Below are 19,264 nucleotides of genomic sequence, written 5' to 3'. Positions count from 1 at the left end.
ACATTGATGTTGTGATCTAACCGGGAAAAGATGGCCTCCTGATATCCAATATTTAAGACAAAATAAACATTTTACAATTGATACACGAATCGTGTACCACAATACGTTTCATCGCTATTTGTAATAAGGGACTCTAAAAACGAGGCTAGGCATATTCCACAAGTCATGTCAAACGGTGACGCTATATTCTTATCTGGAGAACAAGCCCAACAAATAATATCGGCGTAGACTGGAATAACCAGACGCTAGAGATTGAAATTCGATTGAGAATACTGGCGTATTTCGCCGAACCTAACTGATTAAAAATCACAGTAAAAACAGAAACGATTGAATGTAAATCAATTTCTATACATTCATATTACATTATTGCATGTGTTGCGACCCATTTGTGTCAATTTCTAGGTCCCAAGTATTCGCGACTTAGCTCCTTTAAAGATGTATTATGTAAGAGCTAAATCGGCCTATTGCAGGTCTTTTTGTGGCCTTAAATGTTACATAAATTATTAATTGGACATTTATTAACTTACCAAGACCATAATTAACTGTCGATGCCGTCGGATGCTATAGATTTTCAATAGATTTAAATATGATTTGCAGTTAATGATTTAATTTAAAAGTGGATAATCGAAACTTTGTTTTTTATCGTAACAACGATAGCAATGACACTCTTAACTACACTGTTCTGTAATCGACTATAACGCCACTCAGAATGAAGTAATTTGACTGAAAATTTAAACATATTCCCTTTTCATTATCCATGTTTTAACTATTATAGCGAGACCTGCCAGCTCTTTATCTAAATCTTACATAATGAATTTTTATTGAATTCACAATTCCTTTGAGGACGAAAAGTTGCTATATCGAAAGGACTCTTAGAGGATATCAGTTCGAAACTGACTGCTATAAGATCAGAAAATAAGAAAGACAGTGCTTCTTGATTACATTTGTGCTCATATTATAAACGATAGGTACAGTCTATTCAGATATAAATAATACAGTCTACAACGATTTATAATTCTATAACATAATTAAACTACTACACAGTGAAAACTGGTTGCAATTAAAAACACACAGATTTCGATAAACTACTCCTTACAAATATTCTCTAGTCCGATTCAAATTTTTAACTGATGTTCAGAATGAATATAAATCTTGGTCTACAATGAATACGTATAAATGGACAGCTATAATGTGGTTTATTCATTAATTAAGATATACTAGACGATAATATTTTGGAAAATTTACACTTCATTACCTGTAAACACGCTAAAAAATATGTAATTATACTGGAGGTGTTAAGAGTAATTAATTAAGACATAATATACAATAATATTTTGGAACATATAAATTTGCTACGAGTAAACACTCTGCAATACGTTATACATGCTTTACAAATGGGTTGCCCGTCCAACATCGTGGGTTTACTTCCGGGTCCTCCGGTTTCCTCCCACTGCTGAAGACCCCTGCGCACAAACGAATTATTGAAATAAAATTAAAACCATATGTTAGTCCCAAAATGACCTAGTCTGTGTCGAGTGGACGTTAAACCCCATCTCTCTCCCTCTCTCTCGCTTTACAAATGAGATTATAACACCAAATGTAGTGATATTTTACAAAAACGCCCAGTGTACAATTGACATTGTATAGGATTAAACGAAATATAACTCTTGTACGGGTGTAGATCATCCAAAACAGACATTAATATCCACTACTCAGTAGTCATTAATTTTGATTACATTTATTATGTGAAGCTCTTTTAGTGGGTTGCACTTGTGGAAAAATTACATTTATAAAAAAGAAAACAACACTTGCGTTGCTCACCCATTACAGCATTTGACGTCTGCAATAACACAATGTCGGATGTTGCTGAATATCGAATACATTTATTGGGTCTATTTCATTTAGTGAGTTATAGTTGTGGGAACGTTAAATTTTAAAAGTTCGCCATGCAGAGCGTGGAAATAAGCCCGCAGAGGTGTTACACTATTAGTTCTTCAGGTTCTTGATGACAATACTGGTTTTATTTCATACATGTATTATTATTCTTCGAAACATATAATGCAAAAGACTACTTAGTTAACGACTTCTTAGTTAGCTTGTCTTGAGGGGGCCCTGGTGCTAACTTTGATCCCTGGCCTGGACTTTGTCTGGTCTGAGTCTGGATTCAAAACCTATTCCCAACTAAATCATGTTGTCCGTGCTCTGGTCTTAACTTAACTTCTTACTGACCAACTTCCTGATCCCTTCTTTATACCTTTGTGCCATTGTCAGATGTCAAGATTGTACAGCTGGGCTGTTACATAATGCCAGATTAAGCTTTCTGCAAAAATTACCTTGCAAGAAACGGACACTACATAACTCAACTAAATGTCATAAATGACAGCTGACATGATAAGGATATTTAATTAAATACCGCGTTCATGTGTCAAAGGTGGCAAATGATGAACGTTTCTCATATCCGCTGTGGGGGGGGGGGGGGCGAATGGTTAGCGCGTGTGCGTTGAATAACAAGGTCTGTCATTGAGTCAACCCAGTTTCGATTCCCCGATTGGTTGTACGTGACAAGGAGTAGGGTCGCCTGTCCATCCTCGTGGGTTGTTTTCTCCGGGTCCTCTAGTTTCATCGCACTGCTAAGGATCCCTACGCGCAAGTGAATTATTGAAATGTTAGTCCCAAATGACCTAGTTTGTGTCGAGTGCACGTTACCCACCCCCCTCTCTCTCTCTCTCTCTCTCAACTAGGGTGGTTTCGATTCCCCGGTCGTGCGTGACAAGGAGTAGAGTCTCCTGTCCAACCGTGTGTTAGCTCTGAAATGACCTAGTTTTTGTCGAATGGACATTAAACCCCATCCAACTGGGCTAATGAAAGCGGGCATACGCCAGTGTGCTATGAGGGAAATTATATCGAATTCCAACTGCCAAGTTGATATTTTACGTACATGCAAAATGTGTACAAGGGGCCCCGGCTTTTTTGCCCTACCCGAACGACTATACGCTGTCCCTTGCCAGACCTTCAGTCCTGCACCACTGCCAAGGAGGAATCCAAATGAAAAAATGAAATGAACTTTCTCGGCCAATTCAGGGATCGAACCGGGTAGATTTCATATAAAAAAATGGCGATATATAACTTATTTTGGTAATATCAATTTTGATTGCACATTGTAATTATACTATTTATCTATTGTCTAGATGATGTCGGTTGTATTTTATGTTTTGTTGATATTTATCAGTATAATTATAGGTAAGTAATTTTTTAAATTACTAATTACAATAGAAAGATAAATTACTTGAAAGATGTTTAATTCTTTTAAATAAAATAAAACCAAGTACGAACAATCCAAACCATTGGACAAAATTCGAAGTCCTAACAAAAAACGGTGTAGGCAAAATGTAATTAACTGGGGTGGTAGGAGTTATGGGGTACGCCTGTGTTTGGTGTGGATATTTATCAGTATAAATTCAGGTGAGTGAATTATAATATATAAATAAATTATAATAAATAGTTAAATTACTTGAATTAAGCAAAATATGAAAATAGTTTTAAAGATGTTTAATGCGTTTGAATGTAAATAATCTAGGTTTAAAGATATGTTCCTTCGAACGTAACTAGGACATCGTTTCGATGCACAAAACATGTTTTTGTATCTCTAATATAATTACAATTGAACGACTTAAGATTAAATTATGAACCCAATTGATGAATCAATACAACCCCTACAAATTTGTATAATGTATTCATTTATAAGAGCCTGAAACTGCAAATATATTTCTATAAATGTATAATACAAATCTGTATAGAATAGGTTCAGTAAATCTGAATCTTCTAGGATATAATTCACTCAAGACTAGACAGAATCTCACGAAATATGAATTGGTCTATATCTAATGTAAGACCTTTGTAGAATTTTTGCTCTTTTAGTTAATAGCATTATTCTCCATTGTCAGTATATTCGCTATGGTATGCGTATATTTAAAACGCAAATTAAATTGTTCATGAAATAGTGTGAGAATAACAGGAAAGGGGGTCTAAGTTCAAGGACAGATTCTGTGTCTAAAAACATGTGATCGGAAAATTACGATTTCATCATTTGGCTTATTTAACCAATCTCTATAATCATTTACATCATATTTGACCAATTAGATAATTGAAGATCCAAAACCCAAAGCTACAAAACTATCATATTTGTGGGTGATCCAACGCCGGATTAACCATGGTGGGGGCCCTGGGGCCTGGAACATGTGGGGGCCCCTGATCACCGACCGCAGAGCTGTGGCCGGGCCGGCCACCGCGAGCGCCAAAGTCGCGAAGCCCCGCAAGGGGGTCTCCCCCCGGGAATTTTTCAGAAATTGGAGGCCGGAAACGTGATTTCCTGGCATTTCAGGCACTTGTGTGGAGCCGTTTAGAAGTACCTACCCCAGAAAAAAATAAAATTCTGCCACAAAATTAGCGCATTCTGGCGTTATTTCAGTGGACCAATCAATGCGAGTGCTATGAAATGATGACATTTCTAGAGGAGGGGGCTGGACGCAACTGAGATTTTTGTGGGGGGCCCTCTAATGTGGGGGGCCCTGGGGCCTGTGCCCCATGGTTAATCCGGCGTTAGGGTGATCGTAAGATAGTAGCTTGATTCTGGAAGGGAAGAGATGTAGCAATTTCTATCAGCAGACTCGTCCTAGCTAGTCTGGCTGGATAGGGTTTGAGATAATGACTTTATTATTGCAATCTATTGTAAAGTATGCTTATATGTCTCCAGCTATGAGATATAAAATGTAAAAACGAACTGTTGCATTGTTATTCCTGGTAAGTCAAGCGTCTTAACTACTGAGAAGACAAACGTCTTAACTATTTAGCTAAGAAGAAGAGAATACACAACGTGAAGGGGAAGCAAAGACGACAAGTAAAAATACTAGACGATCACACGGCTACTAAGATGTGTAGTAAGAAAAGATGCATGGGTCATACGCAGGATGTGGCGACCGGTTTTAGCATTTTCTCCACTCTCCACATCTGACAGAAAGAGTCATGGTGCTACACTAATACCTTAATGTTTAACCTAAAAAATACTTCCAGAAAACAGAATATTTATAAATTTTAAGTCAATAAAGAGCCATAATTCGGTAAATATTGAAAGGAATGAAACCCACAGGAAGAGGAATCTGATCTGTTACTCTTCTATATTTAGCAGAGTACAAACCTTCAATCAAATAATGGGAATACATTCGTCTTAAACTACATTAAAACCCTAATTTCCACAAAGGTTTTGACAACGCGGCACTAGAGGGTTCGAATTTTACTTGGAATACATATATATATCTTCACTGTTTTATCATTTATTGCAGAATAATCAAAATTCTGTTATATAGTTGATATATTTTAATTTTAATCTTGAATAGACTTGCTCCTGTCAGTGCATTTTCAAAACTGAATATGAATATTATGCAATTTCATTTCTATCAATTTTTGTCTATTCTGTAAAATTTCAACCATTCCTGCCTCAGTCAATATTGTCTGAATTTCATTGAACTACATGTAGTTAAATTATTTCTTTCCGTTTCTGTAATGGCTAATGATAGTAATTGTTTAGCATTTCTAGTATATGATTTGAGCCATATTTTGATCATCCTAAATTTGACGTCAATGCGTATTCGAGAATACCGCTCTAGTTCGATGATTACTTCTGGTGTGAACATTTGACATTGAATTCTTCAGATTTAAATAAAAGTTAATTAAAGGTTATAAAGCCACCATAAGCTTCACGTGCGTATACTGTAAAATGTTTATATATAAGTCATTCAATAATTATGTGGTACAACATTAATGTGTGAAAAGGCCGAAACTAACTTCGAATACAAAGTCAATGATTTATTAATCAGTAATTACGTTTATTAAGGGAACCAAACGATTGTAGTATAATAAATAAATATTTGGACCATTTCGACTACACCCCATTTCGACTACAAATTTTATTACCCTCAAAATCCCGAACCCCAACTAATTATCAGCATTGAACTGTTCCACTGATTAAGAGATGTAATTAAGGTAATGATTATTGTTAAAATAGCTTATTCATTATATCTTATAGCTTGTTTTCCTTAACATCAAAGCAAAAATATCAACGCCAAGTGTACATTTTTGTTTTGACAAATATTTGTCATATTTGGAGATTACATTGAGTTTAATACTTGCTTATCTATATCAGATGAATTGTTTAAAATTTTGTATATTTATTCTTCAAGTTCACTATCATTCATTCAAAATTTTTGTTATCTTATTAGAATTCCTTTATAACAAATATGGTGTTTATCTTCAAATTCGGGAATAGAAGTAGAAATATTTGTTTATTTATTCATTAACAATAACTTTGTATAGAAGAAATAATTAATTTTTCATTCTTTTTTCTGTTTATTTTGATGTTATCTGTTATTCGCTGTAGCCTAAATTATGGAAGAATCTATTTTAGCTATAGAGAGGGTATATACATGTAAGTAGGGATACTAAAACCACCAGACCATATAATCTGTTGTTATAAACTGTAGTCGAAATGGGAAGTAGGCAAAATGGGAGGGGGAGCGAGAGAAATGGGGTTTAACGTCCACTCGACACAAACTAGGTCATTTCGGGACTAACATATGGTTCAATTTTATTTCCATAATTCGCTTGCGCGTAGGGGTCTTTAGCAGTGGGAGGAAACCGGAGGACACGGAACAAACCCTCGATATTGGGCAGGTGATTCTACTGCTTGTCACGTACAAGATCGGAGTCGAAACCACGCCACTTGACTCAATGACAGACCTTATTATCTAAAACGCACGCGTTAAACTGTTCATACCATTAGATTGATGTTATATATAAATGTTTATTTGATACATGTTTATATTTTACAGTCATGAGTACTGTCAGTGGCGTATATCTTCCAATTATAAAGTTATTCGATTTGAAGTGATTGATTCCGATTTAGGGCCTAAACCTGCCTATGGCGACGAAGATTATGCCAAGGTCTATGACGGTAAGCAACGAACATCTCATGAAAGCACTGATTTTAATATGTTTCTAATAAGAGTACATTTCGCATTGTAATATTGATCCCCTTCATATACTATTCAAAAAAAGTAGGGGATATTTGTTTTTAAGTGTTATTAAAGTCACCTAATGAAACTGACGAAGAAACAAATGACAAAATGAAATGAAGTTCACATTCATCGATTTATTCCAAATGATCGTTAGACTAAGTAAGGCACAGACTGACCATTATAAGGGTAAAATGATACCCGTTGTCAAACAGCAAAGTTACCACAGCATCACAACCAAGTCAGTAACGGGTAAATCCTCCTCTGTTTGCCAAACAAGCATTGATCCGACGTGGCATACTCCTAATGAGACGTCTAAGGTCATTTTGGTCCAGATTGTCCCATTCCTGTTGCAACGCAGCAGCAAGTTCTTGGACATTGGCAGGACGTTGTTGACGTTGACGTAACCTCTGTCCAAGCATGTCCCAGACATGCTCGATGGGGGAGAGGTCGGGACTCAGTGCTGGCCAAGGTAATGTGGTGATGTTCTGTTGTTGGAGGTAACCTGTAACGATCCTGGCCCTGTGACATCTTGCGTTGTCATCCTGGAAGATGAAACGGCGGCCATGACGTCGTGCAAACGGCACAACATGGACTGCCAAGATGTTGTCCCGGTAGTACTGGCCTGTAACACGCCCTGCAACAACATGTAAAGCCGTTCTTCCAGCAACAGTGATGCCTCCCCACACCATAACAGAACCACCCCCAAATCGATCATGTCTGATGACGTTAACGTCTTGGAAGCGCTCGTTTCGACGACGCCACACCCTCCTACGTCTGTCCAAAGAATCAACAGTGAACCTTGACTCATCTGAAAACATCACATTGCTCCAGCGTCGATTATCCCAGTGTTGACGATCCCTACACCAACGACGTCTTGCCTGAATGTGATGATCTCTCAAACAAGAGATCACGCGAGGACGTCGGGCGCGAAGGTGACCCCTATGCAGTCGATTCCGAATCGTCTGGCCACTCACTCTCACACCAGTGTCTGTTTGAAGACGAGCGCTGATCTGATTTGCTGTGATGACACGATTTCTCAAGGCCAAGGTACGGATAAATCGATCCTGGGCTTGAGTTGTCGCCCTTGGTCGACCTGAGCGTGGTCTGTCCTGTACAGATTGTGTATCACGGTATCTGGACCATAGCCTGCTTATGACAGACTGAGAAACATTCATCGTCCGCGCCACAACCGCCTGTGTTGTGCCGATCTGTAGCATGCCAAGGGCACGTAACCTTTCATTTTGGGTAAGCCGACGCATATCAAAATTTGTTTTCTGGTCACTAAAACAATTAAACTGATGTTTCCACCCTGGAATTCAATGCCACAATGACTGTAACATTCAAAGTCAGAGTCGTGCAAATCTTGGGTTGGACCCCCATGATGATCCCAAGCATCACATGCATTCCATGCGGTAGCTATTGGTGCGTTTGGGCGTCACATGTAACTGGAAATGTTTCTTCTGTTAGGTTCTAAAGTGACTTTTTTCGTAGTCATTTGCATATTTTAGTATTATGCCCCCAAAATCAAATATCCCCTACTTTTTTGAATAGTATATATTGAAATTTTAGATATTCATATGTTTGTATCAAATATTAAGTTTTCCACTTATTTTACATTTCAAATTCTGTTAAATAAAATGTTATTTTATTGTCCCTGTTTCGTTTAATTTTGGATGTTTTACGGCATTTTAACGCAAACTCGCCTACAAACAAACTTGTCAACACGAAAAGTCTATTCAGGTCGTCCACAAATATCAAAATACATTGGTTGAGTCGCCCACACGGCATTGGTTGACTCGCCCTGCCACTCGTGACGTCTAAGTTTGTTACTGGCGATAAAACTGACGGCAACTCGAAATCGGCGACTGGTTACGATCAAGTGGAACTGATCAGTCGTAACTACCTGGGCGACCTGGGCACGCTTACGACTGGTCTAAATCGGAGGGATTTCTCGGGCCATTGCTTCAGAAATATGTCCCTCATTATACAATCGTACGATGGACTCGGGTATATAATCTGGTCAGGCTACTACTACTACTCTTACTATGTCTATTTATGAAGTAAACAGTGAGGTATTTGGTTGATTTTTTCTCAGGCATTACTAATTTAATAAGCTTAAAAACCAATCTGTTTAAGAAAAAAAACATGCCAATACCACACACTGTTCGGATAAATGAACACTAGGACGAGCGTACCCCTTTTATTACAGTAATAATAGTGCGTGATGTGGAACTCGCCTCTTTCAGCATGGCCGTCGCCATTTTGAAGGTTATCACGTGGCAGTCATGTGATCAGTTGTGGCTCCAATTCTACGCCGGACGACATGTGAGCGCTTACGACTATAATCAGCTGGTTGCTCTGATTGCGTCCAGTCGTGGTGGATAAATTCAGTCGTAGCGACATAAGCTCTCAGTGGCCGTCAGTTGTTGTTAGTTGCCGTCAGTTTCGTCCCGTCGTATAGGGCGACATAAGTATTTAGAAATACAATATATCACTCCGCAGTTTAACCGAAAACCGTCTAACGGTAAATTTGATAACCCCCGTAAATATACACGGTTATTGTTCATAGTGAGTAGGTCCCTATACATTTTATAAAGAACACATTTTGTCACGATTCCATTTGAAATTCATGGCGAATATGGAATTATCCGATGACTATGCATAAGAATAGATCGCTATCATTTCTCCGCCATTCAAAGCTTGTGAATTCTATTACCACATCCGATTTCATGCCATGTTAAGGCATTGTACACTACGGACGTATTAACATAGGTTAGATTTGGCTCAAAAATTGCACGGGGTTCATGGACATAAATAACACAAACATCTGATAATACGTGGAGTCCCTGATACATTTTGGCAAGCGATTAAGCTGTCAGTGTAAGTGTAAAATACCTTTTTATAAAGAAGATAAACGATGTTAGACATCATGAAATAATCTTGTCATTATTATGTGTTAAATCAACGATCTATACGAGGCTACTTTATTACAAAAACATTGGTGAACTAATCTCGGCAGTGATCGGTCAATCAAGCTTACCGATTGTTGGGTAAATAAAACAATAATAAACAATTGTTAAGTAAAACTTATTTATTCCATATAATTAACGAGTGTACGAATCAACTGGTAGTTGTAGACGACATAACAAATACCTTGTGGAGGACTTGGCCAATGGTTTTGAACGAGCTTAAAACTGGCAACACCCACACACACCCCACCCGTCCTCTCCCCTGCACACTACTGGTTTTAAGTAACAGATACTGTAAGTAATATCTTTTTTCTAGGTTATGATAGATATCGCAACCTTTTGGGTAAACTGAACAGTACATATGCACCGACATTATTCAGCTCTGGTTCCTATCTTTATATTGAATTTTTATCCAATTCGAATGGTGGTTATAAAGGGTTTAAAGTAAAATATTTCACGATGTCAGATATTGTACCAGGGGAAGGTAGCTCATCAAGTAAGTTCACATTGATTTTTTTGAATGGCATTTTAGCAATTATAGAAGTGTTAAATTCAGCTTTTTATCATTAAAAAACTAATTTCATCAGCGCTAAACAAAGTACTTTTCACTTACTATTTAATTCTGGACGTATATTGTCGTCACTCCAGTGATTGTTTTGCAAAACACGTTAGAATTTGTGTTTTCAATGGTATGAGGGGGAACTCTATAGAAATTCATAGTAGCGTATCGATTTTATAACCTTATTATTCCAGATCAGATAGTCAAACATATACCCTGCCTTGGTAATCACGACGATATATGTATGGAAATTTGAAAAAAAATGTACTTTTCTGTGATTATTTCAGAAGAACCTGGGATTTTAGGTGGAATAATTGGCGTCGTTACATTGTTGGGTATCTTTATATTTGTATTCATATGTATTTTCTGGATGGATAGAAAAAACAAAATCCTGAGACAATCGCGATTGAACAGCCAAAGTGTCCACTTTAACACTTCCAATAATACCGTATTTGTTGTTCCACCAGTTTATGATGCAAACAGTAAGTACTTGAAATATATGTAATAGACTATTATAGACTCGATTGGTCATTTGCATTTTCGCTAAACTATCAAAATTCTGACGGCTTAAAAGCTAGATATATACCTAGATTTATCTTTTAACATTTAAACTTACATTATGCAAGAGCTAAATCTGCCAATTGCAGGTCTTTCTTTAGGCCTGAAATGTTATCTAAATTATTAATTAGACATTAATTAACTTATCCAGGCCCTACTCGATTCTCAATGCCATCGTTAGTCTGCGATATTTACTGGATTAGAATCCGATCTGCTGCCCAACGCTCATTGATGATTAAATCAAAAAATGGATAATCAAGATTATGTTTTTTTTATCGTACCGACTTGAGTAATGACGATCGAGGCTAGGCCAAAAATTCAATCGCTAAATTCTCGGTTCAGGGTGGATCAATTTGACTGAAATTTTCAGCAAATCCCCTTTGCATTATCTAGTTTTTAATTATTATAGTGAGAACTGACAGCTCTTTATCTAATCTCCCATAATGTATCTTGAATTAAGAAAACAGATTATCAACGCTAGATAATCTCCTGGCTTAGATTCAATCGGATTTAAACCGACCCATTAGATTTCCCCGCTACCAGTAGCATAGACCGATAAAATTTCAATTAATCAAGACTCTGTAAATACTGAACGGAATTGAGCCATTCTTCGACAGATATTCCTATTAAAGATTACACGTGCACAATATTGTAGTTTACATGACTGACATTAATTAAAAGTTCATTTCCACTGCTGTTCCTTGGTGATGTTAGAGGAGGTGCAGTGGCTCAGTGAGTAAGTAGTTGACTAGCTAAGCTAGGGGTACCGTGTTCTATTCCGGTGTTGGCGGAGGGCTTGACAAGGGACAATTTATAGTCGTTCGGATGGGGCATAACACCGAGGCCCTGTCTACACATTGATGTGCACGGGGGAAAAACCCTTAGCAGTGGGAATTCGACATTAGAGTAGGTCGTCGGGCCGTCTTCATTAGCCGAATCGGAGCAGAGTAATAGGACGTTAAACCCCATTTCATTTCATTTCATTTTGACTATGCTAAATTGCTTATTGAAATATAGTTTGTAAAATTATGACGATTAACTACGACGCCTAATACAATAAAAAGATATTTTCTTTTTTTATATAACAAATTTATGCCACTGCTTAGCTAAGTACGAGCGCACTATAGACCAGGAACCGAGCATGATGTCATCATCGCCATCTTGGAATTGTGACACCATATCAAAAATGGAAGTCCGTCAATCAATGTGCGATTGTACCAGTAACAAGCATACGCGAAGATGCAGAAAACATCAAAAATGTTTAAACCACTGCTTTAATAATAGAACAATCCCAGAAGTAAAATACAAACTATGTATATTTATATTCTATATTATAGATACGTCATCACCCCCACCATCTAATCCAGAATATAATATCGCAGCACCTTACTATCCTGGAAACATACCCTCAGTACCACCACCACCTTATTCCGAATTACCAGCCTATGAAGACTCAGCCAAATATGAAATACCTGAAACTAGAAGCCACCCAGAGCAAAATCCGGTACCAGAACCACAACGGCAGATAGCAAGGGAGTAGTAGAGGACAGAGGTACCTCTTGGCTACGGATTGGACCTAATCAGTGTTGATGCATTGTTCTATCCTACATGTATAAATAGAATATCTATTGTTTTCTGAACAATGGAATAAGAATGATAGCTAAATATCTATTGTGTTAAGATGTCAGGTGGCTGTCCTAAGATTGACCTGCGTTCGTGTTGCATCATAAGGTCATAAGGGCGCCTGTCCAACCTCGCGGGTTTTCTCTGAGTTCTCTGGTTTCTTCAGTCCCAAAATGACTTAGTTTGATGTCGAGTGGACGTTAAACCCCATTTCTCTCTCGTAGGTTTCCTTCCAGTGCTAACGATCCCAACGAGCAAGCGAATTAATGAAATAAAATTAAACCACACTTTAGTCACAAAATGGCTAAGTTCCATGTCGAGTGGACGTGAACCCCCATTTCTCTTTCATGGGTTTCCATCGCGTATTCCGGTGTCTCCCCTCACTGCTAATTGAAATATAATTGTGTCATATGTTAGTCCCGAAATGGCTTAGTTTGATGTCGAGTGGTGGTTAAACCCTATCTCTCTCTAGTATCACATAACTGTGCATTGGTTTATATCAGAGGATTTGGGACGAACTAGAATAGACAAATGGAGTCAGTTAATACATCATTATGTAAAATAAGGTTAGTTTATAGTGATATCGTCTAATTTCAAGCGAAGTAAACCCTTGATTCAATATACAATAGATCATAAGATGTAACTCTCACTAATCCAGTGATTGTTCTAAGGACATCAAGATTTACGTTTTCAGGTACAGTGCCTTCGTTTTTAGTACAATTATTTCAGATTACGTCCACGTAGTCGAATAATGGTAATATAAAAGCTTTGTATATTGTTTCTAGGGACCTTCTGCTTAAATACTTTAAACGTCTATAACATTAAATTTGGTTTATTCCCACGAAGGCGCAGTTATTGACAGTAGGTCGTTTTCGACGCCTTCGTGGGAATCCAGCTCCTAGGGATTAAAATTGATTAAAAACGTAACAATGGTGTTATAGATTGTTATGATAAGAATTTACACTTTAAATAGTACCCAATGTAACTAATTAACCAAGATTTTAGCATCGTTTTTGGAATAAGAAATACAAATATAACTACACTATAACAAAAATTAATTTAATTTCGCCAAATATGACACCCTGTCTAAATACTCGACTAAAATCTATTCCTCTTTCTCGTGTCTTCCTTTTAATTTCTGAAGCGGGCTTTGGATTTGAGCATATTTATATCTTTTTCTTGGTGGTTCCTTTCCCCTAGCATACTGAACGATTCTAATCGCATTAATATTTTGTTCTTGTTGTAAAAATGTGATCATTTCAAAAACATTCGGATGGGCTTTTCCTACTAGCTTCTTGATTCTTGCATGCCATCCTTCCAGAGTGCTGTTGATTCTGTGCTCCCCTGTGTCGTAGTGGTCCCACTGATATCGTCCTCCGCGACTTGTAGGTACAAAGCTGAATTTCGGTTGTTGTTGTTGTTGTTTATTACAAATTTAACGTCCAATACATAATGTATTATATTATGGACAGGTTGATTTAATTAAGTTATTTACATCTGAATGAGTAAAATATAGAAGTTAGGTAAAAGCACTAAATAATAAAAAGTTCTTGTATATCTAAACGTCACTTTAAAACAGATTTAAAATGATTAAAAGTTCTTGTATATCTAAAAATCACTTTAAAACACGGTTTTAAAAATGGTTTTAAAATCGTTGTCGCGGAAAGAGAGGGCGGGTCATCTTCTCACTTTGTCATAATGAAAGTTAAAATGGGAGATCCAGCTGTTTGATGCCATCGCAGCGGATCGAAAAAACCTTGTGGGAAAAAGAATCCACTGTTTAATGTGGAAAAGCGAAGTTCTCGCAGTGAAAACCACATAGCTGGATCCGTGGAGTATTTACATATGAATATGGCCGTGTGGTTCTTTCCATATTATAAAAGTTAGTTAAAACAAATCCTTTAGCACAGAATTTCGGATAGTGTAACGGAATTTTATACATCTTTAAATATGACACTGATTGAGAGTGATTTGATGATATTCATCATTCAATTGGTGATTAAGATTCATATTGAATACTTGGATAATTTAATGATTTTAATCATTAGTTGCCAATTGGTGAATAAAATTCAGAGTGATCATAAATTCATAAAATCTTTAACACCGTTAATTAGGTCCTAATAACAACATGCCCCTCTTCAAACGAAAGCCGACATCTGCGCCTTCGTGGGAAGGATTAATTTTGGTCACGCTCTGTAACTGCGCCTTCGTGGGAATACACCTTAAATTTAATAAGTACTTTAATAACGGTATAATTATTATGAGCATCCCCATTACAATTATTACTTCTTATGTTCTTTGCTATCAGTTATTTTATGTATGTATTTAAAATGAAAGTTCCGTAATCTATAGTTACCGCTTATTTTTGCTCAAATTGAATATGCGCGAGATTTCCATTTCATCTAAAATAAAAATTATTCTCTTTTTCCCCATGTATTTCTTGATTATGGTTTGGTAGATTCAACTCGTGAGTAAATGCCCTTTTATAAATCTGATCCCATATGTTTATACATAAACATTTGAAATATATGTATATATAATATTTTGGTTGATATTGTCAGAAAACATTTCTGTTTTGTATTATCTGTGCAAACTCATGGTTGATTGTATTCACGAAATGCTTTATTACTATTCTTTACTCTATTAATTAAAACATCTTTTTTGCAACCAGCCAAAAATACAACATTATCATTCATTAGTTCTATATATTACTTCAATGCAACTTCTATTAGTTAATTGAATTGTGAAGTTTAAGAAATTTAATCGTCGATTATAAACATTCAGAGAGAGAGAGAGAGAGAGAGAGAGAGAGAGAGATGGGTTAAAGTCCACTCGACACAAACTAGGTCGTTTCGGGACTAACATATGGTTTAATTTTATTTCAATAATTCGCTTGCGCGTAGGGGTCTTTAGCAGTGGGAGGAAACCGGATATACATTCAGACCTAGAACATAAAAAAATTCATTATCGCAGTTTAAAAGTTGTCTTTGATATCACCGTCAGATTCAAATAATATTCTCTAGATAAACAGCTGATCTCTAACACAATAGATAATTTACCTATCATTCATATTTCATTATTCAGAGAACAATAGATACTCTATTTATACAACAAAACTATGCGTCAACACTGATTAGGTCCAATCCGTAACCAAGTTCAACCCCTACTACTCAAGGTATCCACAACAGTTCAGCGTACGAAGGCGTAACGATTCAACCCAGTCCATAGGCAGCCAAGAAGTCTTAGCTTTTATAGTAGACGAAAGGGAAGTGACAGGCATTGACAATCAAATCAATCACCCAAATTATTCCATTCCACTATATCTTAACAATTCGTCCAAGTTTTATATGGATTTGTAAATTAAAACATATCTTCCTTGTATAAATCAGCGAAAATCCTTTAAATCCAAAGATGTGTTTTTATGTAGAAAATATTATTTAAAGAAATTGTTGAATACACGTATTTGCATAATAGTTAACATGTAAATGTAATTATTCTGTTTGTAAGGTCAGCTTTCAGAAACCTGTCTATATCTCTGTTAAATGCCCTATACATTAATAAACTGCGTTATATGATGGGTTTTATCTTGCATAACTATTTGACTTTATCAAACACAATATTGTTGATTATACGTATTTGCATAATAGTGAAGGGGTGAATTTAAATATTTTGAAAGGAATCGCATGTTTAAATACTTTTCGCCGATAAATTTTGGAATTTGTTGGTCTGCATTACATTAAAGATGCATTATGTAAGAGATAAATCTGTCCATTGAAGGTTTTTATTTGGGCTTCAAATGTTATATAAATTATTATTTAGACATTTATTATTCACATGGCAAGGCTATAAGAAACTCTCTAGATCATCAGATGGGGGGAAACTAAAACAGATTGAAACTTAAAAATTGAGAAGGGAGGCTGAATTGCGATAAACAATTAACGTTGCTACGATAGTAAACAATCTGCGCTACATCTTCCAACAACCATGCTTCGCTCAGAATAAAGTAATTTAAATGAAATTTTCAACCATTATCTATTTTTGAACTATTATAGCAAGAACGACGTCCTCTGTGTCTAAATATATATGTAGGATTTATTCCCGCATAAATATTTGACTTTTATCAAACAGAAAATACACATTATGTAGATCGATAATAGCCGTTGTTGGAGTTATTACCAGAACTGACAGGAATCATTTACGGCCAGGTTCTAATTCGTAAAACTAATGAAGCGTGGCCCGATTCCCAACAAAACCATGGATTATTCTGTCGAGTGGATCGACTCGAATGAAAAGATATCTATTATGTTACATGTGTTTGTGTACGCCAATAAAACTTTAAAACCTGAGATCCCAATATGCTGATTTGAATACTATTATAGTAATATTTTATTTCCAAGCCCAATATAATGATCAGTGTAATGAACCCCTCCTATTATGATTATTTATTACACTTTCTGTTATTCTAAATAATGACAGGTATGGATCATAACTTGTAGTTGTACTAAGTTTCAAGTTTCAACACAACTCTAGGCAGAAACATTATGCTGTGTCCTCTGTTAGTATTTCTATTACGGACAAATAAACACAATCAAATATATACTTATATATTATATTTTAACTCAAATCATAGAAGTCGTGTCATTTTGGTATTTAAGGTGTATTCAATTTGTTTTCTTCAAGTGAACCAATGAATGTATGTGACCAATGATGAAATAATTTGTCGTTTTTAAAACGTTTGTCATTTTGAGCGTGTTGCTGTAGGGACATTATTAGGTTCAAGACGCAACATTTGTGTTTTAGTGGTTTCATTTATTTTTTAACGACCTGCTATTGTTTTGTTTTGTTATTCCGTTCACGTTACATCATGTTATATGTTTCACCATTGGCCTTGCAGCCTTTGTATATTACAGTATTACAAATATTAAAAAACAAAATATGCATAAAGTTAACTAAGTATATAAGGATAAACTTGTTTATATCGTTAGCTTTTATATTTGGTAATTAATTAAAAAAAAACCGAATTAATCGCCGGAGTTTTGTGATTTATTATATCGTATGATATTCTCTTATTTAGAATTAAGTAGCGAGTGGTGTTTTTCAAAAGAATGGCTTTCTTTTGCCCCCCCCCCCCGCCCGAAGAGGTCGTTGTTTTTGATCAGAGGCGGTGACATTTGTAGGCGAGAATTCATTCGCTCTTGAAATGACTAGATCTAGAATATGTCTACGGTAGGATTAGCAATAGGTTGACGTAGGGTATACATCTGTAACAAATTACTAGAACGTTTCGCAGAAAGGTTCTATGGTCGTCAACGTGACAGTTAAAGTCGCCAACAATTAATAACTCAGGACCAGATGAGGTAAGATTATTTAATAAAGACGAGAAATCATCTTGAAAACATGGGAATTGTTTCTCACTCGGTGCACGATATAGAACAATAATTCTGATTTTCATAGTATGGTTGGTAAAAATGCATTCGATATATTCTAACTAACATGATGTTTTAGTGCGGTAACATTTAATGACGATGTAAATAAAAGGGGCAACACCTCCTCCACACGAGAATCTTGACAGTGTTTTATAAAATAACCACTTGGTAAATATGGAAATCCAAACAGCTCTTTATTTAGTGTTCTTAATTCTTAATTCATAGCCCTTAATTCATAGCCCTTAATTCATATCTCTTCATCTGTTGTATTCCGACATTTATGTACACTAAAATTAACATGTCGTCGTAATGTTCCGGTTCGATGGATTTCGAGAAATGTTTTTGGAGAAATGTTTTGCAAGATTTGTGTTTGGAAATTTGTATTTGGAAATTTGATGTTCGAGATTTGTTTTTCATTGTATGTCTCTGATGAAATGTAAATGCAAGCTATTTTTTTGATTTTCTCAATTAAATTTTATTTTTATACTAGCAGGATACCTTTCTTCGCTCGGGGGTCATAACTCCGGAACCGGGAGTGGTTGACTAACGCCACCTGGCCTATGTTACTCCCCGGTCCGAGCTACTCCTTTACCCCAAATTTCAGACTCGGGGCAGACCTAGTGTAGCCGCTAACCCCGAACAGACCGGCTTCGCTCGGAGGTCATAACTCCGAAACCGGAAGTGGTAGACTAACGCCACCTGGCCTATGTTATTCCCCGGTCCGAGTTACCCCTATACCCCAAATTTCAGACTCGGGGCAGACCTAGAGTAGCCGTCAACCCCGAACAGACAGACAGACAGATACCCAGCTTCGCTCGGGGGTCATAACTCCGAAACCGGAAGTGGTAGATTAGACTGGCCTATGTTACTCCCCGGTCCGAGCTACCCCTATACCCCAAATTTCAGACTCGGGGCAGACCTAGTGTAGCCGCCAACCCCGAACAGACAGACAGCCAGACAAACGACAGTCACAAATATTAGTATAGATTATATTAACTACAATTAAATTAAACAAAGATACAATTTACAAATCTGATATGACAAATGTCTGATTTGTAA

The 19,264-nt window shown here is 36.5% G+C and overlaps 1 long non-coding RNA gene across 2 annotated transcripts; it reads left to right on the top strand.

Annotated features, from left to right (window-relative positions):
• The first annotated feature begins 3,200 nt into the window (after positions 1-3,200).
• LOC130010445 (uncharacterized) lies at positions 3,201-17,805 on the top strand. Of its 2 annotated transcripts, none has more exons than XR_008788578.1 (5): positions 3,201-3,240; positions 6,885-7,006; positions 10,356-10,535; positions 10,793-11,080; positions 12,494-17,805. It is a non-coding gene; the product is annotated as an uncharacterized LOC130010445 (long non-coding RNA). The 2 variants fall into 2 exon arrangements; XR_008788577.1 differs by having other exon boundaries at positions 3,213-3,240; positions 10,886-11,080.
• Positions 17,806-19,264: the final 1,459 nt, after the last annotated feature.

This window comes from Patella vulgata, chromosome 6, assembly GCF_932274485.2.
Source record: "Patella vulgata chromosome 6, xgPatVulg1.2, whole genome shotgun sequence".
Classification (NCBI taxonomy): Eukaryota; Metazoa; Mollusca; class Gastropoda; family Patellidae; genus Patella; species Patella vulgata.
The sequence above is the reverse complement of the archived record's forward strand: the minus strand, read 5'-3'. Positions and strand labels throughout refer to the sequence as shown.